Here is an 18,013-nt window from a genome sequence, read left to right on the forward strand (position 1 = left end):
TTTTATGCCAATCTAAATACAGCCCCCATCCAGAGGGGGCAAACTGATATCCTCACATATAGCAACACTGCCTGCCAGCAAAAAGTTTAGTTCCAATCTGTCAACATGTTTATCAAAAAACAGTATCTGTATAATTATTTGTGCATTTTGCTGCATTTTCTTAATAAAAATGATTAACAGTAGTGACAAGAAGCATATCTCATAAACTGAATGCAAATTAAACAAAAATAATTTTTTTTTTTTTTTTTGGTGCTTCTCAAAATGGCTAGCCCTAGTTAGAAGGGGCTTGAGATTTAATTCCTCCATCTGTGAAGGAAAAGAAACAAATTGTTAAATGTGTGTGAAGTATTATGCTAAAGAACTATTATCAATAATTGTGTCTAAAGTTAAGTTTAATTAAGGTGGTTGTAACATTTTAAGCTCTTTTGAAAACAAAACCATGTTCATAGCTTCCAATTCAGTTGTTCAATGTTAACTATTCTTTCAAGAAGAATTTCAAGAACCCAATAATATTGAAACTGACTATACAAATCCAGATTATTACCTTAGTCTAGCCTCGAGTTAAAAGTAAACTCTGGGCAGCACCTTAGCATACAACTAAATAATACTCAGAATATTATTCAGAATGAATAAATGTGGAGTAGACAACTAAATAAATATTTGACTATGAAAATAAATTATCGAGAAAATAAAAATAACAAATAAAAGTCTGGCTTTTCTAGAAAACATGAAGAGCTTGCTCTTATTTTGATATATACAAACTTATATGTACCCCCACTTTAGCATATATTAGCTTAATTTAACTGTTTTCAAGTCTTTTTTTTCCCTTTTTTTCAAGACTATGGATATTTTGTGAGAAGAGCCAACTCTGTATTTCTTTTTTATTTTTCATTATAACTTTTATTTTAGGTTCAGAGGTGTACGTGCGGGTTTGTCATATACGTAAACTGCATGCCTAGGGATTTGATGTACAGAGTATTTCATCACTCAGATAGTAAGTATGGTATCCAGCAGGTATTTTTCTAACCCTCTCCCTCTTACCTGCCTTCACCCTCAAGTAGGCCTTGTTGTCTGTTGTTCTGCTCTTCGTGTCTATGTTTTCTTGTTGTTTAGCTTCCACTTATAAGTGAGAACATGCGATATTTCATTTTCTGTTTCTGCATTAGCTTGCTTGAGACAATGGCCTCCAGTTCCATCCATGTTACTGCAAAGAACATGATCTCATTCTTTTTTTCTGGTGGTGTAGTATTCCATGGTATATATCTACCACATTTTTTTTAATCTAGTCTACCATTGATGGGTATTTAGGTTGATTCCATGTCTTTGCTGTTGTGAATAGTGCTACAATGGACATATGCTTGCATGTGTCTTTATGGCAGAGCAATATATATTCTTTTGGGTATATATCCAGTAATGTGATTGCTGGGTCAAATGGTAATTCTGTTTCAGGTTCTTTGAGAAATTGTCACACTGCTTTTCAGAGTAGCTGGACTAATTTACAGTCCCACCAGCAATGTATAAGGGTTCCCTTTTCTCTGCAACCTTACCAGCATCTGCTATTTTTTGACTTTTTAACAGCAGTCATTCTAACTGTTATGAGATGGTGTCTCACTGTGGTTTTGATTTGCAGTTCTCTGATAATTAGTGATATCCAGCATTTTTCATAACTTTGCATTTCTTTATGAATTCTTATCACCTAAAAGATACCACACATTTAGCAGGTGTTCAGAAAAAATGTGTATTGAAAGAGAGAGATAAAAGAAAAAAGTTAAAGCAAATAAAGGAAGATCCAAGAAGCTTATTAACGGTAATATTTTCACATATTTGCTGTGAAGTATGAGACAAAGGTTAGGGAATAAAAACAGCTCTCACTACGCAGCAAAAGTATGTATAGATGTTGATACTTTTTCCTTCACCTCTGTCGGTATAATTGCAAAACTTTTAAGTAGTTCGATAGGGAATTCAGGTTTACTATATACTTTGTTGGGAGAAAAAAATATGAGATAGTTTATTTGTAGCTTTGTCTGGATAAATTATATATTCTACTCTTGATACTGATTATTGCAAAATAATCCTTATGCTATAGTGTGCTAAAATATTAGTTGGAAACTAATTGCTGTGAACTTTTTATCTGCAACCGATGAGCTTCCTACGAATTATTAAAAGGCTAATCAGGGCAAAATTGTTTCGTCAGCAAATTAATCTATATTGCATAAAACGCAAGCTTCTGCAAAGCTCAACCTTTTGGCTAAAGATTTTAGGTCACCACATTCCATATTTTGATCTCCATGACATTCAGATAACTGGTTTAAATGTTAAAAATTCAGTCAATGCTGAAGTTGTTTATGCCTACCTCATGCCAAACATCTAGTTTGACATTTTGTACTGAATTGCTAGAATTGATCATTTGTCTTGACATCAGGTGATTACAGTGATACACCTCAGATACACACATGCATGTAACACACACGCACAAACACGTACACAAACAGTGATGGCTTTTCTGCTTTATAGTAAGTTTTATTCATTGTAGGAAGTTACAAAATCCAGGTAATTGTGAATGTAACTGGTTTTTGGCATGAGTTGGCCTTCTTAGGTTGCAGGCAGAAAGTAATTTTATAGTTTTCTGTTAATTTCAGTTTCTGAAATAAAATGCTAGGGTAATCCCATGTTTTAAGATAATTTTTAGTAAGTACAAATTATTTTGGTCACTATTAGTTGCAAAAACATGCTCCTTTCACTAAGTAAATCCCCATCTACCACAAAAATGAAAATTCCAAATTCACATCTTTCTTGGAACGTTCTCATCCCCCATGTGCCAGCCTGCCTCTGAGTGGACAGTGAATCCTGAAGCAAAGGCAGAACTGGCTTCTGTCTTGCTCCGACTTCTCTCCTAGCTTGCAACTGCTTCTGACACCTACGTAATTAGGCTAGAACAGCAAGTGAAAAAAACAAGCTTTTCATTAGTTGAATCATTTGCAGTCTGGGATCTGGTTTGTGTGTGTGTCAAATGGACAATTCCTAGCTCTTTGTTTCATGGGAAAGGGACTGCTGTGATGTCTTTGATGTGGGTCTGCCTCCCCTGAGGGCGGTAGCTTAGCCCTCTCCTCGCAGAGCTACTTCTGTTGTGCTCTCTTTAGTACCAGTAGTCGTTGTTAGTGTCACTTATAAAGTGATTACAGACAGCCTGTCTGTTGCTGGGTCCACATTTGGACCCTTGAAAACATTGGCCATTGCCTACACATCAGTGGAAGTGCAACACTCATCTAGGTCAGCACTTCACAGTTGTTTCTTCCCAGACACGAGAAGTGCCAGCCACGTAACCTTTCCTCCTGCTTGCTAAAGGGTGAGTCAAATGGCAGTCCCTATGTCCTGCAAATTCTAGGATCACTGATCAAACTCTCTGAGTGATCTTGTTGAAATTCCCTTCACCTGAGGCAAAAGGAAGCCACCTCCATGTGCGGAGCACACGAAGTCTCTCAAAATATTTCCTTTTCCCTGCCTCCTAAACGTCAATCTCTTTCATGAGCCATATCTCAATGACAGGCCAGTTCTGGCTGAACTCGATTTGGACTACATCTTTTGCAAATCCTGGAAAAGAGGTGCAGCAACTCCTCAAGATGCAAGGTTTGTAGAATTGATTGGTTGTTCATTTTAGACTCTAGAGTCTCTTTGAAAACACTGAACAAAGAAGACAATTCACATTTAGTATCCAATTGCATAAAGAATAACACAAAAATTACTATCCAAGTACAAATGTTACTTATTTTTCATTCTTTTTCTCTCCTTTAATATAAACAGAATTGAATTCATATTGTAGGTAGGGTTATATATATCATTTGTTGTTACTCATTATTGTTTATGAGGTCATGAGCATTTCTCCACGTTGCTAAATACTCATCCAAAATGGAAATATTTAAATAATTGAATAGAATTATTGGATAGAGTTATTGAATAGAGTTATTGGATAACTTCTTTCTAGTTCATAATTGCTGGGCTTCATGGAGCCATGTCTTGACCTGTTAAAGAGGATATGTCTACAATCTGAAGTTCCTGAGCATTGACTGAGCTGGGCCAGTGACTGCTGGCTCTCTGCATTGGCTCACTTGGGAAGGAAATGAGTGGTTTTTAAGTATAGTTGGGAGAATGAAATGGAAATGTAGGCTATTTCTCTTTTCTTCTGATAAGAAACAAAATTACATTTTTGAGCCTCTTTAAAAGGTAGATACAGCCATGGGAGTAAGACGTGGGTAACAGATGTAGGCAGTGTGTCCCATAAAAACCTCCTCAATGATCTCTACTCTCTTGTTTTCTCCACTCATGTTAGAGTTCCAAGCTTAGAGCTGTATTAGATGACTTTGTGTTGAGGATAGTAGATTTTTTTTTAACCTTTTTATAGCAGGCTCCTGTTACAGACCAAATAGGCTCATAGCCCAGTGCTCACAGAGATTAATACCTATGGTTCTGGCTTTTGAGAAAAGAAAAGGTGTATTGCAGAAACAGCCTGTTGAAAGGCTATTGTTGAGCTTAAATATATCTATCCAATTTGAAGTGTGGGGCACATTTTAAGATATCAGAGGGCAAGAGAAAGGATTTAGGAATGTTGACTTGGCAGGGTCTGATTGGAGGGCTTCAAATTTGACCACTTACAGTAAGGTATGTTGAAGCAGATTTTACCTAAGATCTTCTGGTCCAACAGACTCCTCACTTCTGAGAAAGTTCTGCCATTCTGGCTCCAGTTGTGCATCAATCTTCTTGGCTCTGAGAGGAAGAATCATTTATTCCAGGTGTTGTTAGAAGTCAAAGCTTTTGCTATTGTGCATGCCCAGGCTGTATAACACAGTTTTTGGGTCTGTCTTATTGAATGATAATTTTTTTTTTTTTTGTATTTGAAAATAATCCAACCCTAAATCAACAGAGATCTCCAAATGAAGAAAGCAATAGTTTTCCATCAATTTACCTTTGCACTACTTCTTAGTAGACTTCGTTTCCTAGAATTCTTATAAATAAGCAGGAATATATTGTGACATACTGGCACTGTGAAGTACCAATCATTATAGTTAAGAGCATATTCTAACAATAAAATGTAAAAATAATTGGTCGGGTAAAATAAATGTAGGATTTTTTTAAACTAAAGTAAAAAAGTAAGACGTTTGTTTTAGAGATTTATCTATGTTAAAAAACCAAGGGTGGCATATAATATAATTTTGGAATAATAACTTTTAAAATTTGAATGTGGCACTTAAAAATAGGTATGTTAGCAATATTTGAACTTTTGCCAATCTCCAATGATGATTTTGTAAGTCTAATTTTTTAAAATTAAGAAATTTACTTAAAAAGAATTTATTTTGTTTTATGTGGAAGCTACAAGAATTTTTATTTGAATCCAAATTTAGCCTAGTAGATTGTCATTCAGTTAATTGTTGGAATACATTTGTGAGCTATGGGAGAGTTCTTGGATTAAAATAGAGATTCTATACTACTGACCTACTGACTGAACAATTATAACTCTTGGTTGGGGGTCAGAGATCTAACAAGAAGTGAACTTAACTTTATCAACAATTTAAAGCTAAGTTAAATATTAACAATTTATATTTTTCAAAATTCTTATTGTCTTGCTGATAAAAATTATAGAACTATCAGAATGAATTTTCCATGTCAGCCTTAAGAATGACCTTCTGGCATATAAGACACTTCTTACCATGTAATGCAAGGGAAAAAAATGTTCAGGTAAGGGGGTTCTCCCTAGAAACCACATAATCTCTGTCACTTCCACTTTCTGTTTTGAAGGAGTTCTCATATGTAAATTACCTGGTATTTCGCAATGTGACATTGCCACATCTCATTGGTATGGGCGGCCAAGTCTACTCTGACAGGTGAACAAAGATTCTATACTAGCTAGTGACTGAAATAACTAAATTGCCTCTGTTGGGGGTCAGGGATTGAATGTTGACATAGAGATCTAACCAGAAGTGAACTAACACAGACTTAAAGAAACCAAGAGACAGAGGGTAAAAATGGAAGCTGTGAAACCACAGAAACCATGGGTAAGCAAAAGTCACAAAGGGGAGCAATAGGGGAGAGAAAGTAGGTGATCATTGAAAGTGTCAGTAGACATAAAAGCAGAAACAGAATAATTGAATCACCGTAATGGGAACTATAGAGCTCTAAGCATTGAACACCTGCTGGTGAGGTGAGAACATGATTACTAGGTGGTTAGAACTGAATACAACCTGAGAAGAATTATAACTTCATTACACATGAAGCCATGCAGCCATTGAGGCTTTATAGTTCTTTCTTACTTCTCTGGTGGTGCGGAGGTGGCTTTAAAACAATGCCTCATTAGCTGCATTTATGTACACATATCTCTTTTACTCACAACCCATCTGACAATTCTAACACAAATGGCTAGAATGCTATTGAGTAGTCGTTTTTTATTTCATGATAAAGAATTGTAATTATACTCATTCGTTCTTGATTATAACAAGTCAGAACATTTGTGTTGTTTCAATTGTTTTATTATTCTGTCTTGTGAAAATTTTTATATTTCTTTCATAGATGAGATAATAGAGATAGAGAAGTCAAATACCTTGCCCAAATAGCTCTGACGAGTAAATGGAGAATAAGGGTAAATGCGTGAATATAAGTGCATATGATTTTTGCAAAAAATGAGAACATACCCCACAATTTGTTCCATAAATTGCTATTTTACCAATTATGTTAGATAGTTATTCCTCCGTGTAAGCATACATATTTCTTCCTCAATCTTGTTAACTATTGAATAGTATTTCATAGCATTGGAATGCTGGAATTTGTTTAATCATTTCTCTACTTATGGCTTATTTATTTCCAGTTTTTTATTCCTAGAAATGTAGCAAGATATCAAGTGATGGCTTATTTATTTGCAGTTTTTCATTCATGGAAATGTAGCATGATATCAAGTGAGACTTTTCTCATGCCTGGATACAAATCTGAGGACAACAGAGCTAAGTAAGTCACAATCTATGGAAAACTACAGAAACCTGGGACTAGTCTTCCTCTTAAAATGATTTAGAGGTGGCCCAGTCCTTCCTTAGAATGAGTACTAAATAGGAGGAGAAGGAAAGAATATTGTAATGTGAGTTGTCAGCCTGCCAGAGAATACTGAAACTTTTCCTTCATAAATTGGGAGTATGCTTGTATGCTTCTGCTTACCCATGGTTTCTGTGATTTCACACCTTCCATTTCGCCCCCTCTCTTTGGTGTCTTTGAATCAGCATTAGTTCACTTGCTGTTAGATCTCTATGTCAACATTCAATCCAAGTTGAGTAAGAAAAGTCCAACATTTGATCCACGTTGAGGGAAAAAAAGGTCCAAAAGTCCAGGTTGATTCTCTGAATTTGAAGATGCCTGAGGAAGGGAAAATCAGCATCCCATTCACAGCTATACATCTGCAAACATTCAGGTCCTCAAGCCCACTCCTTGCCAGTATCCCTCTTCTTTATAAACCAGGATGGTAAAAAGAGTTTGCCCTGACAAACATACTTGGCAACAGTGGTTGATTTAAAGATTCCAATGGCCATCCAGGATAAGAAAGAAAATAACCAATAAGGAGGGATGAGTAAATGCCAATAAAATACAAATATTTTATCAATATTTTGTCTTTTTCAATAGTTTACCCTGCTACATTACCAGAAAAGAGGACTGTAAAGGGGACTTAAAGAGTAGTTCATTCCCCTCCACCATCTGAGTACCTCAAGCCATACTTTAACCTGTTCTGAGAGAGGGAAGGACATAGTCTTATAATTGGATTTGAGATATTGACATTCAGTGTGATAATATAACCCCTCATTCAGATCATCTTTCCCACTGAGAGCAACTACAAACTCCAGATAAAACAAGACAAAAACAGCTACCTAAGTGTTCAGTGATTCAGTGGAGTCAAACTTAGAAAAATGACAAAAAACAAGTTGTCAGTTTCCCATTTTCTTGTAGTTTTTCCCTGCAGGCTGCCCACGGACGCAGAGCAGCTCATCACAGGCAACTAATTTTGATAAAAACCTCACTTACTTTCTGATATAGAAAAAAGGAAAAGGATCCAGGACAACCATGGCCAGCTGTCAGAAAGTGAGGGGAATTCTCGCAGGGGAGAAAAAATGGAGGATGAGATCCCATGATTCTGGGTATGCACTCAATCTCCGATTGATCCATAAACCACGTCAGTGGGGATGAACTCAAATCACTTCAGCAAAGGCTTAAGTAATAGGATGGAGATTTGAACAAGCATCCACAGAAGATGAGACTGAGCTAACAGAATAACTTGAAAAGATGAATTATTAGCTAAAACAAAAGCATCAATATAGAGGAATATAAGAGATCCTGGATTGAACACAACATACTATCCACAGTGCCACAGTCCAAAATTATCAACATTAAAACAAAATGAAAGCATATGTCATGAAAAAGATTTGGAAACAAGTGTTTATAGCCCTTTCATGTACAATAACAAAAAATTGGAGATAACCCAAATATCTATCAACATGTGAACATAAAATCAAAGAATATTCAATAGAATGCTGAAAAAGTCTGACTGTGCCAAGTGTTGGTAAAGATGTAGAGCAACTGGAACTCTTGTATACGGCTGGTGGGAATGTAAAAGAGCCCAGCTACTTTGGAAAACAGCTTGGCAATTTTATGAAAATTTAAACATATGCTTATTATATGTTTATATGAAACCCAGGCATTCCACTACTAGGAATTTATCCAAGAGAGATGAAGTCATATATCTCCATCAATATTTGTAGATAAATGTTTACAGCTACATTATTTGTAAAAGCTCAGAACTGGAAATAACCCAAACATCGATCCACAAATAAATGTATCAAAACGTTTTCCATAGAATGAAATACTACTTGGCAATAAAAAATGAATTATCAACACATGTTGAATCACAAAATAATTATGCTAAATGAAATAAGTCAGACACAGAAAGCACACATGATATATGATTGCATTTACAAGAATTTCTAGAAAATGCAATCTAACCTGTGTAGATCGGTAATTGGCTGGGGATGGGAGCGATGGGAAGATCAGTTTGATTGCAAAGAAAAACGTGGAAAATTTGGGGGAATGAAAGAAGTGTACACTGTCTTGATTGCAGTTATTTCACAAGTGTATCACATATTCCAAAACTTACCCAATTATGTGCTTGACATATATAGTTTATTGTACATAAAATATAGTTCAATTGAATAATATAAAAATATAGATTTGAGATAAAATTTAAACTGTAACTGGAAAGTTCTGGACATGTTCTGGTTGTAATGAAAGGGACTGCTACTCAGCTGGCAAAAGAAATTCAGTGCAGTGTGATTAGAAGTAGTAAAGAAAAATAATACTGTTTGATGATAGTAGCCCACAAATTTCAAACTGCTACATGCCCTAGATATCCAAATAATTCATTCATGACCTTTATTCATTTTGTATCTTGATAAATACTGCCAAATAGCCCTTCCAAACAGTTAAACTAATTTTAAAGTCTGACAAGAAATGCTTGTGACTGCTCATTTCCCCCTCTGCATCATCATTAATACTAAATAGCTACAATCTCTTTATGGAGTGAGATGATCAATGAAAACCTTAAAATAAAATGCAATGCAGGAGCCAAAAGGACTAGAGAAATCCAAAACTTGAAAGGTCCTAAGAGAGGGAGGAAAAGTGGGGGAGAGACGCTTTCCAAAGGATCAGTGTGAATAATGTCAAATGCTGTAGAGAAGTCAAAGTTTCTATTTTATTTAAGAACACGTAAGCTGTCAATGGTTTAGTTGAAAGCAATTTCAGGTTATCATGGTGAGAACAGAAAGTGATTATCATTGTTGAGGGGTAAATGAGGTGAATGAGAGAAAACATAATCAGTTTTACTGTTTTTTTTGTTTCTGGAGGATTTTTTTAAAAAGAATTTTACTGCGAAGGGAGAAGATAGTCACTATAGCATAAATGTTATTTTTTTGTTTATTTAAATTTTTGGAAGTGGTTTTACTTTGCATATGACAGATACTTGAGTATGTTACAACATTCACTAGAAACTTAATGGCAAGGTCATTTTCGTAAGAGGCAATAAGAGAAATTTGATATAATGAGATTCCAAGTGAATGAGATTCAATATGATTATATGTATAATGTTAGGATAAATGCTGTGGCTATTTTAGTATTTGAGAGGAAGGCAAGCATTTATGTAAATGCAATAAATTCTGTAAATCTGGAATTCTGATGCTCCTTATGAATGGATCTTTTCTCTGAGAATTATCAGGCTATTGTAGGTGCTCGATATTGTGAGGTTGAAAAAAATGATTCTTGAGAATGGGAGAAAGAAACAATTTGGCTTGGCAAGTATGAAAATTCAGCTCAGCACTGCTAGGGGTTTCAATAATCAGATAGGATATCCCCAGTCCAGGTATCTGGAAATAACCACAGGGTTTATCTAATTCCTTCTAAAGATACAGTAGGATTTATTTTCTTTTAATCTGCACTAAGGAATACAAAACATTTAAATGTAATGACATGGCAAATGTATGCCATCTATACTCATAAGTACAAACAAAATATACTTTATTTTATTTCCTATGATGGAGCTAAACTTTTCCTTCACATATTCCATTTTATCTACTAGGACAAATAAGAGAAAAATATTTTAAATTTGCCAATTACTGGTATCAGAGTCTTGAGTGTAAATAATCTAATTTAAATGGCTCTTTATTTTAGATAATTGTTAGTCATGTTCTTTTTTACATCCTTGCCCTTCAGCTTTCCTTCACTTCTTCACTCCTTTCCAAAAATTTGTGAGTATATAGGTGATTTTTATGGCAGTCACAGATGTTGTTCAATCATCAAATTGATAATACCCGGGGTGTGAACAGACTCAGTTGCCCTTTTGAATCACTGTACTGGCACACAACTATGCAGTCTTGGTCCTTTTGGTCCTTTTCTTCAGTTAAAAAGTATCTACATATCACTGAAACCCAGTTGCTATCATTTCATCTTCTTTGCAGCACTGACAAGGCACACGTGAATTTTTGGACACAATCTAGATAACTCACTACTCATGGGAGTCTCTCTTGGGTTAATCTAACTGGGACCTTCCTTCTGCTAAAGTAGTGCTATCCTCCTCCCTCAGTAATGAGTAGGACACCCATGTGGATGCAACCTCCTCTTAGCATCCTACAGTCTCCCTCAGGCAAGGCCAGAGGAAGCAAGCTACTAGCCCACTGTTCTTGGAATCCTCCATGCACATTTTGATATTTTCTAGTTGTGATTGGCACCAGGGCAAGACAATAGGTAGAGGTAGATGAGGATGTCTACAACAGGTAAAGATAGATGAGGATGTCAAATAAATAAATTAATTTAAGATCCAAAATACTGCTCCCCTTATTTTTATTTTCTGTAAATTTAATTTAATCCTAAATTTTACATAATAAAACATAAAGACTACATGAGGTATTAGAAAAATGAATTTTCAATTCTTTCTCAGTAAGTAGCAGGTAACAGTATTTAGTTCAGTAGAGATATTTAGAAACTAGTGTCTTTCGCGGTTCACTCTAGATTCCTCTTCTTCCACTTTTGTTATTCCTATCCTTTGTCTCACAGGTTTTGGCCCAGTACTCACATTTGTCAACATAATTTTATTCCCAGCCTGTACTTTTAATCAGAACCTTAGTACTGTTTTGTTAAGTAGACTGTCCCATCCAGCATAATATTCAAAATACTATCTGCTTTCACTGATAGCGCAAGAACAGCTGTAAAACCTTTCAGCTCTCCTCTCTTGGTCTTTCTCTCTAATTTGTGAACTTCACTTTCATAATCAAATGCATCTTCTTCAAATACAAATATTCTGTTTTTTTTTAATGGTGACTTTAATTGATCCTAGGCTGGAGATAGTTTTTGTTTGGATTCAGACTCACAGTAAATTCTCCTATTAGTTAAATATTGAAAGAATTGATGCTGCTGTACATTATCTCTCAATCATGATTTCAGCCAGGTAAGGCATGTTACCATCTAACCATTTCACTCTGCCATGGATGTTTGTCCCATATTTGCCTAATCAGCATCCACCCCTGCTTTCTATATCTGTCAGTCATAGTTTAGGACATGACTCCAAGTACAGCCACTGAGAGAAGCCCTGTTCCCACCACATGACACCTAGAGCATAAGCATGGGAGCTGGGATGCTGAATCTGGCCTGAGTGGAGGCAAGAATAATGGAGCAAAAATGCACTCATAGTGGCTGGCCTAAGCAATGTGGTATCCACCAATCGCGCTCAATGCTAGCAGCTATGGATTACTGCCAAATCATGGATATTAGTTTTCAATTTTCTGTATTTAAATCTTACTCTAAAAAATAACATTGTTCTCTTACACAAAATTCTTTCCATATATTCATATTTGCTCCTCATTCTTTTTAATTTTTTTAGATATTTAGGTTGTTTTTATTGCTTCTTTTTTTTTTTTAATTATACTTTAAGTTCTGGGGTACATGTGCAGAACGTGGAGTTTTGTTACATAGGTGTATACGTGCTAAGGTGGTTTGCTGTACCCATCAACCCATAACCTACATTAGGTATTTCTCCTAATGTTATCCCTCCCCAGCCCCCCACCCCCCAACAGGCCCCGGTATGTGATGTTTACCTCCCAGTGACCATGTGTTCTCACTGATCAACTCCTACTTATGAGTGAGAAACATGCAGGGTTTGGTTTTCTGTTCTTGTGATAACTTGTGAGAAATATGGAATATGGTTTCCAGCTTCATCCATATCCCTGCAAAGGTCATGAACTCATTATTTTTTATGGCTACATAGTATTCTATGATGTATATGTGCCACATTTTCTTTATCCAGTCTATTATTGATGGACATTTGGGTTGGTTCCAAGTCTTTGCTATTGTGAATAGTGCCGCAATACACATACGTTTGCATGTGTCTTATAGTAGAATGATTTATAATCCTTTGGGTATATACCCAGTAATGGGATTGCTGGATCAAATGGTATTTCTAGTTCTAGATCCTTCATGAATCGCCACACTATCTTCCACAATGGTTGAACTAATTTACATTCCCACCAACAGTGTAAAAGCATTCCTATTTCTCCACATCATTTCCAGTATCTATAGTTTCCTGACTTTTGAATGATGGCCATTCTAACTGGCATGAGATTGTATCTCATTGTGGTTTTGATTTGCATTTCTCTAATGACCAGTGACCATAAGCATTTTTTCATATGTCTATTGACTGCATAAATGTCTACTTTTGAGAAGTGTCTGTTCATATCCTTTGCCCATTTTTTTATTATACTTTAAGTTCTAGGGTACATGTGCAGAATGTGCAGGTTTGTTACATATATATACATGTGCCATGTTGGTGTGCTGCACCCATTAACTCGTCATTTACATTAGGTATATCTCCTAATGCTATCCCTCCTCCCCCCACCCCATGACAGGCCCTGGTGTGTGATGTTCCCCTTCCTGTACATTTATTGCTGCACTATTCACAATAGCAAAGACTTGGAACCAACCCAAATGGCCATCAACGACAGACTGGATTAAGAAAATGTGGCACATATACACCATGGAATACTGTGCAGCCATAAAAAGGGGTGAGCTCATGTCCTTTGTAGAGACATGGATGCAGCTGGAAACCATCATTCTCAGCCAACTATCACAAGAACAGAAAACCTTTGCCGAATTTTTCATGTTTTTTTTTTTTGTTGTAAATTTGTTTAAGTTCTTTGTAGATTCTGGATATTAGCCCTTTGTCAGGTGATAGATTGCAAACATTTTCTCCCATTCTGTGGGTTGCCTATTCACTCTGATGATAGTTTCTTTTGCTATGCAGAAGTTCTTTAGCTTAATTAGAGCCCATTTGTCAGCTTTGGCTTTTGTTGCCATGCTTTTGGTGCTTTAGAAATGAAGTCTTTGCCCATGCCTATGAACTGAATGGTATTGCCCAGGTTTTCTTCCAGAATTTTTATGGTCCTAGGTCTTACATTTAAGTCTTTGATCAATTTTGAGTTGATTTTTGTATAAGGTGTAAGGAAGGTGTCCAGTTTCAGTTTTCTGCATACGGCTAGCCAGTTTTCCCAACAACATTTATTAAATAGGGAATCTTTTCCCCATTGCTTTTTTGTGTCAGGTTAGTCAAAGATCAGATGATTGTAGATGTGTGGTGCTATTTCTGAGGCCTCTGCTCTGTTTCATTGGTCTATATATCTGTTTTGGTACTAGTACCATGCTGTTTTGTTTCTGTAGCCTTGTAGTATAGTTTGAAGTCAGGTAGCATGATGCCTCCGGCTTTGTTCTTCTTGCCCAGGATTGTCTTGGCTATGTGGGCTCTTTTTTGGTTCCATATGAAGTTTAAAGTAGTTTTTTCCAATTCTGTGAAGGAAATCATTGGTAGCTTGATGGGGATCGTACTGAATCTACAAATTACTTTGAGCAGTATGGCCATTGTCAAGATATCGATTCTTCCTATCCATGAGCATGGAATATTTTTCCATTTGTTTGTTTCCTCTCTTATTTTGTTGAGCAGTGGTTTGTAGTTCTCCTTGTAGAGGTCCTTCACATCCCTCGTAAGTTGTATTCCTAGGTATTTTATTCTCTTAGTAGCCATTTTTAATGGGAGTTCACTCATGATTTGGCTCTCTGTTTGTCTGTTATTGGTGTATAGGAATGCTTGTAATTTTTGTACATTGATTTTGTATCCTGAGGCTTTGCTGAAGTTGCTTATCAGCTTAAGGAGATTTTGGGCTGAAACAATGCTGTTTTCTAAATACACAATCATGTCATCAGCAAAGAGAGACAATTTGACTTACTCTCTTCCTATTTGAATATCTTTTATTTATTTCTCTTGCCTGATTGCCCTGGCCAGAACTTCCAATACTATGTTGAATAGGAGTGCTGAGACAGGGCACTCTTGTCTTGTGCTGGTTTTCCAAGGGAATGCTTCCAGCTTTTGCCCATTCTGTATGATATTGGCTGTGGGTTTGTCATAAATAGCTCTTATTATTTTAAGATACATTCTGTCGATACCTAGTTTATTGAGAGTTGTTAGCATGAAGGGGGTGTTGAATTGTGTCAAAGGCCTTTTCTGCATCTATTGAGATAATCATGTGGTTTTTGTGATTGGTTCTGTTTATGTGATGGATTACATTTATTGATTGCATATGTTGAACCAGCCTTGCGTCCCATTTTGTTGGAGCGTAAACTTAGGGATGAACTTCCTCATTCTCTTTCTTAAATAAAGTCAGTTCCTTGGGGTGAGCTGCAGTGCATTCTGTTCCTGTATTCTTTCCCTGAGGAAAAATTCTGATTTATTGCTTCAGAGTTATGATCAAGACAACAAAGTTATGATCCAGATCCTCTTGGAGTTACATACCTGTTTTATGAGCAGAGTTTTGAGCATAAGTGGTATCCTCTTGTCTTCCCAGCTTGCCTCTCCTCTGTGGAATTTCCATATTATGAGAGAGTAGGGTCAATGGCTATTGCGGTATTAGTGTTCTTGGTCTGTGGTGCCTGAGTTAGAGCCTCTGCTTTAAGGATGGGTGCCAGGTCAAAGATTGTAGTCTGAGATATCTTGGCTAAACTAATCTGGAATTTAGCCTCTGCAAAACAGAGCTCAAAGAGATGAAAAATGATGGCAATCTACTTTTTCTGGTGAGATATAGTAGCCTTTGATGGCGAGCTGGGACAAAAAGAATTCTTGTCTTCTTGTCCACACCTGCCTGGTGGAAAGTCTGTCATGCTGAGGTGGAGGGGTCGCGGCAGAAGGATGAGGCTGTAACTCAAGTCCGACAGACTAGCTTTTCTTACAGAGATTTACTAAATTTCCATGACTAAATGTTTCTTGGTTTGCTCTATTCCCTTGTGGCAATTTTTAGAGACTTTGAATGTTTCTTTGTGTTTTTTAAGTAATTTTCACCACTTAATGGTTTTGCACTGGGAATAGGTTAAATTATTATTTATGATGTATATTAAATTTCTATTTCTAGTCTAACAGTGTCATTGAAAGCCTGTTTTATTTTTTCATGCACATAACAAATCTATTTATCTGTGGAAGGCTAGATTATATGAAGAAAATAGTTTCTGGTATTATTTCCAAGACATATATACTTCTTTTTATGATTTAGTTTTTTTTTTTTATTTTTTAATGTAACAGTCCTATTGTGTGAAAGGCTTTTAGAGGAGTATTAAATTATGTGTTACATATCATAACATGCTAATTCTGAAGAACAGAATTTTTGGCAGTAAATTACCAAAAGAATATAGCTCAGAAATTTCTAGGATAAATGTCCATTGCTCTGTCTCTTTTTGGGTAAAATGGATATAATTGTTCAGTGTTGTTTTGAGGATTAAATTAATACATGCAAAATAGTTAAAAAGAGTACCTGGCACATGGTATGCACCCAGTAAATGTTGACAATTGTTGCTGTAATTGTTGTAGTTGTTATTCTCGTGAATGAAGATGGCTTGGTGGTGAAACATAGGTTTAACAATAAAACATTTTTGTCAGAATAGATTTTGATTTAAAAATATAAAGAAAGTTTCATTTTCTTTTTACTCTAAACATTAGTAAGTTTTCTGAGAGGATAGAGATATAAAATTAGCATTGGCTCATATTCAATCTTTCACAAAGAACAGTTTTTGATACACTCACCCTCTGATTTAAAAGCTCACTTAAATTCAAAGGAATGTAGTAATTTCTTTGATTCCAGTTCACATCATGAAGCCATCTTTTGAGAAATGCTATTGCTTAGCTTTGGAGCTGAATACAGATTCTTCTTGAATTCCACTTCATCCATGTTTCTAATCTGTTTTCTATACTGATCTCTTTGAGATTAAACAATCTTAAGTCAAAGCTTTATTTGTTTGAGCTATAGAATGTGCTGCAATTATTTAAAAATCAGAGGCTTCTTCTGTACTCAGCAGCTGGTACAGATTTTCAGAAAAAGAACTCGTGAGTACAAAGGGACAACACAAACATCAAATATGATAATAAATTTGACTTATTCACTACCCTGAGATTAAATTTCTAACAACTTAACTTATATCAAGTATAATATTTGTATTTTTTCCAAAAAATTATTTCAATACAAGCTCAAGAATACTGGTTGAAATTATGAGTACTGTAATATTGAAATTATTATTTACATATGTGAAACTAACATAAACCTTTGTCATTTTTCATCAGGTAGTTCAATAGGATGTTGGAAAAGAAGACTTCCACTCTAATAGGAGGTAAAAATGATCATCTATTTACCTCATTCTGATTTCTTTTAATTGCTTCACAATCCACTATAAAGATTTGCTCTGACCCTAATATTTTAAATTTTCTACCTTTTTTCTACTTTTCTCTCACATAAATTAGATGTTTCATTCTTTTTCCTACTTATTATTTCATTCACACAATTCTCTGTTGAGCACATAAAGGTGGAAGTATACAGCCTTGTTCTCTGTTTTTAACGCTCTGTATCTTTTTGTTTCCTTTTCTGTGGAATCAGTTTTTCATTATCCTTATAAGGAGATGCCATTTTTTTCCAATTCTTCCTTAAAAATATAACTTCTTTAGCAAGTCATTTCTGTTCCTTATAGAATAGTGAATGGGACTGTTCTTAGTGTATTGACTGGTCCCTTTACATCAACATTATAACTTTTAGGTATTAGTTTACTTTCATGTGATTGTTATTTCATATATCATTGTGAACATATTTTTTCCAAAAATAAAATACATATTGACCTAAAAGAAATTTCATCTAAAAGAAAACCTGCCTAATGTGCTACATTTTGATATTTCAGAGGAATTACTTTTAGTCTAATTATTATAATTTATTATAATCTCATAATCTTTTAATATGGTGGCCTATGCACTAGTTTGTGAACTGATTGCAACTGGTGTGGGAGGTAAGGCGCTCACAAAAATATGTAAAATATGTGGGTTTTTTTTTTTTTTTTTGTAGAAAGGCATTTTCTATGAAGGATAGAGTGTGTTTAT

General features: G+C 35.4%; 1 long non-coding RNA gene across 1 annotated transcript in view; it reads left to right on the forward strand.

Moving 5' to 3' along the window:
* The window catches only part of LOC107130310 (uncharacterized), a 29,114-nt gene extending 11,329 nt beyond the window's left edge, over positions 1-17,785 (forward strand). The window contains exons 2-3 of the long non-coding RNA XR_001492281.3: positions 5,635-5,730; positions 17,213-17,785. This is a non-coding gene — a long non-coding RNA (uncharacterized lncRNA). The remainder of the gene's footprint in view (positions 1-5,634; positions 5,731-17,212) is intronic.
* Positions 17,786-18,013: the final 228 nt, after the last annotated feature.

The sequence above is a fragment of the Macaca fascicularis genome, chromosome 7 (assembly GCF_037993035.2).
Source record: "Macaca fascicularis isolate 582-1 chromosome 7, T2T-MFA8v1.1".
Lineage (NCBI taxonomy): Eukaryota > Metazoa > Chordata > Mammalia > Primates > Cercopithecidae > Macaca > Macaca fascicularis.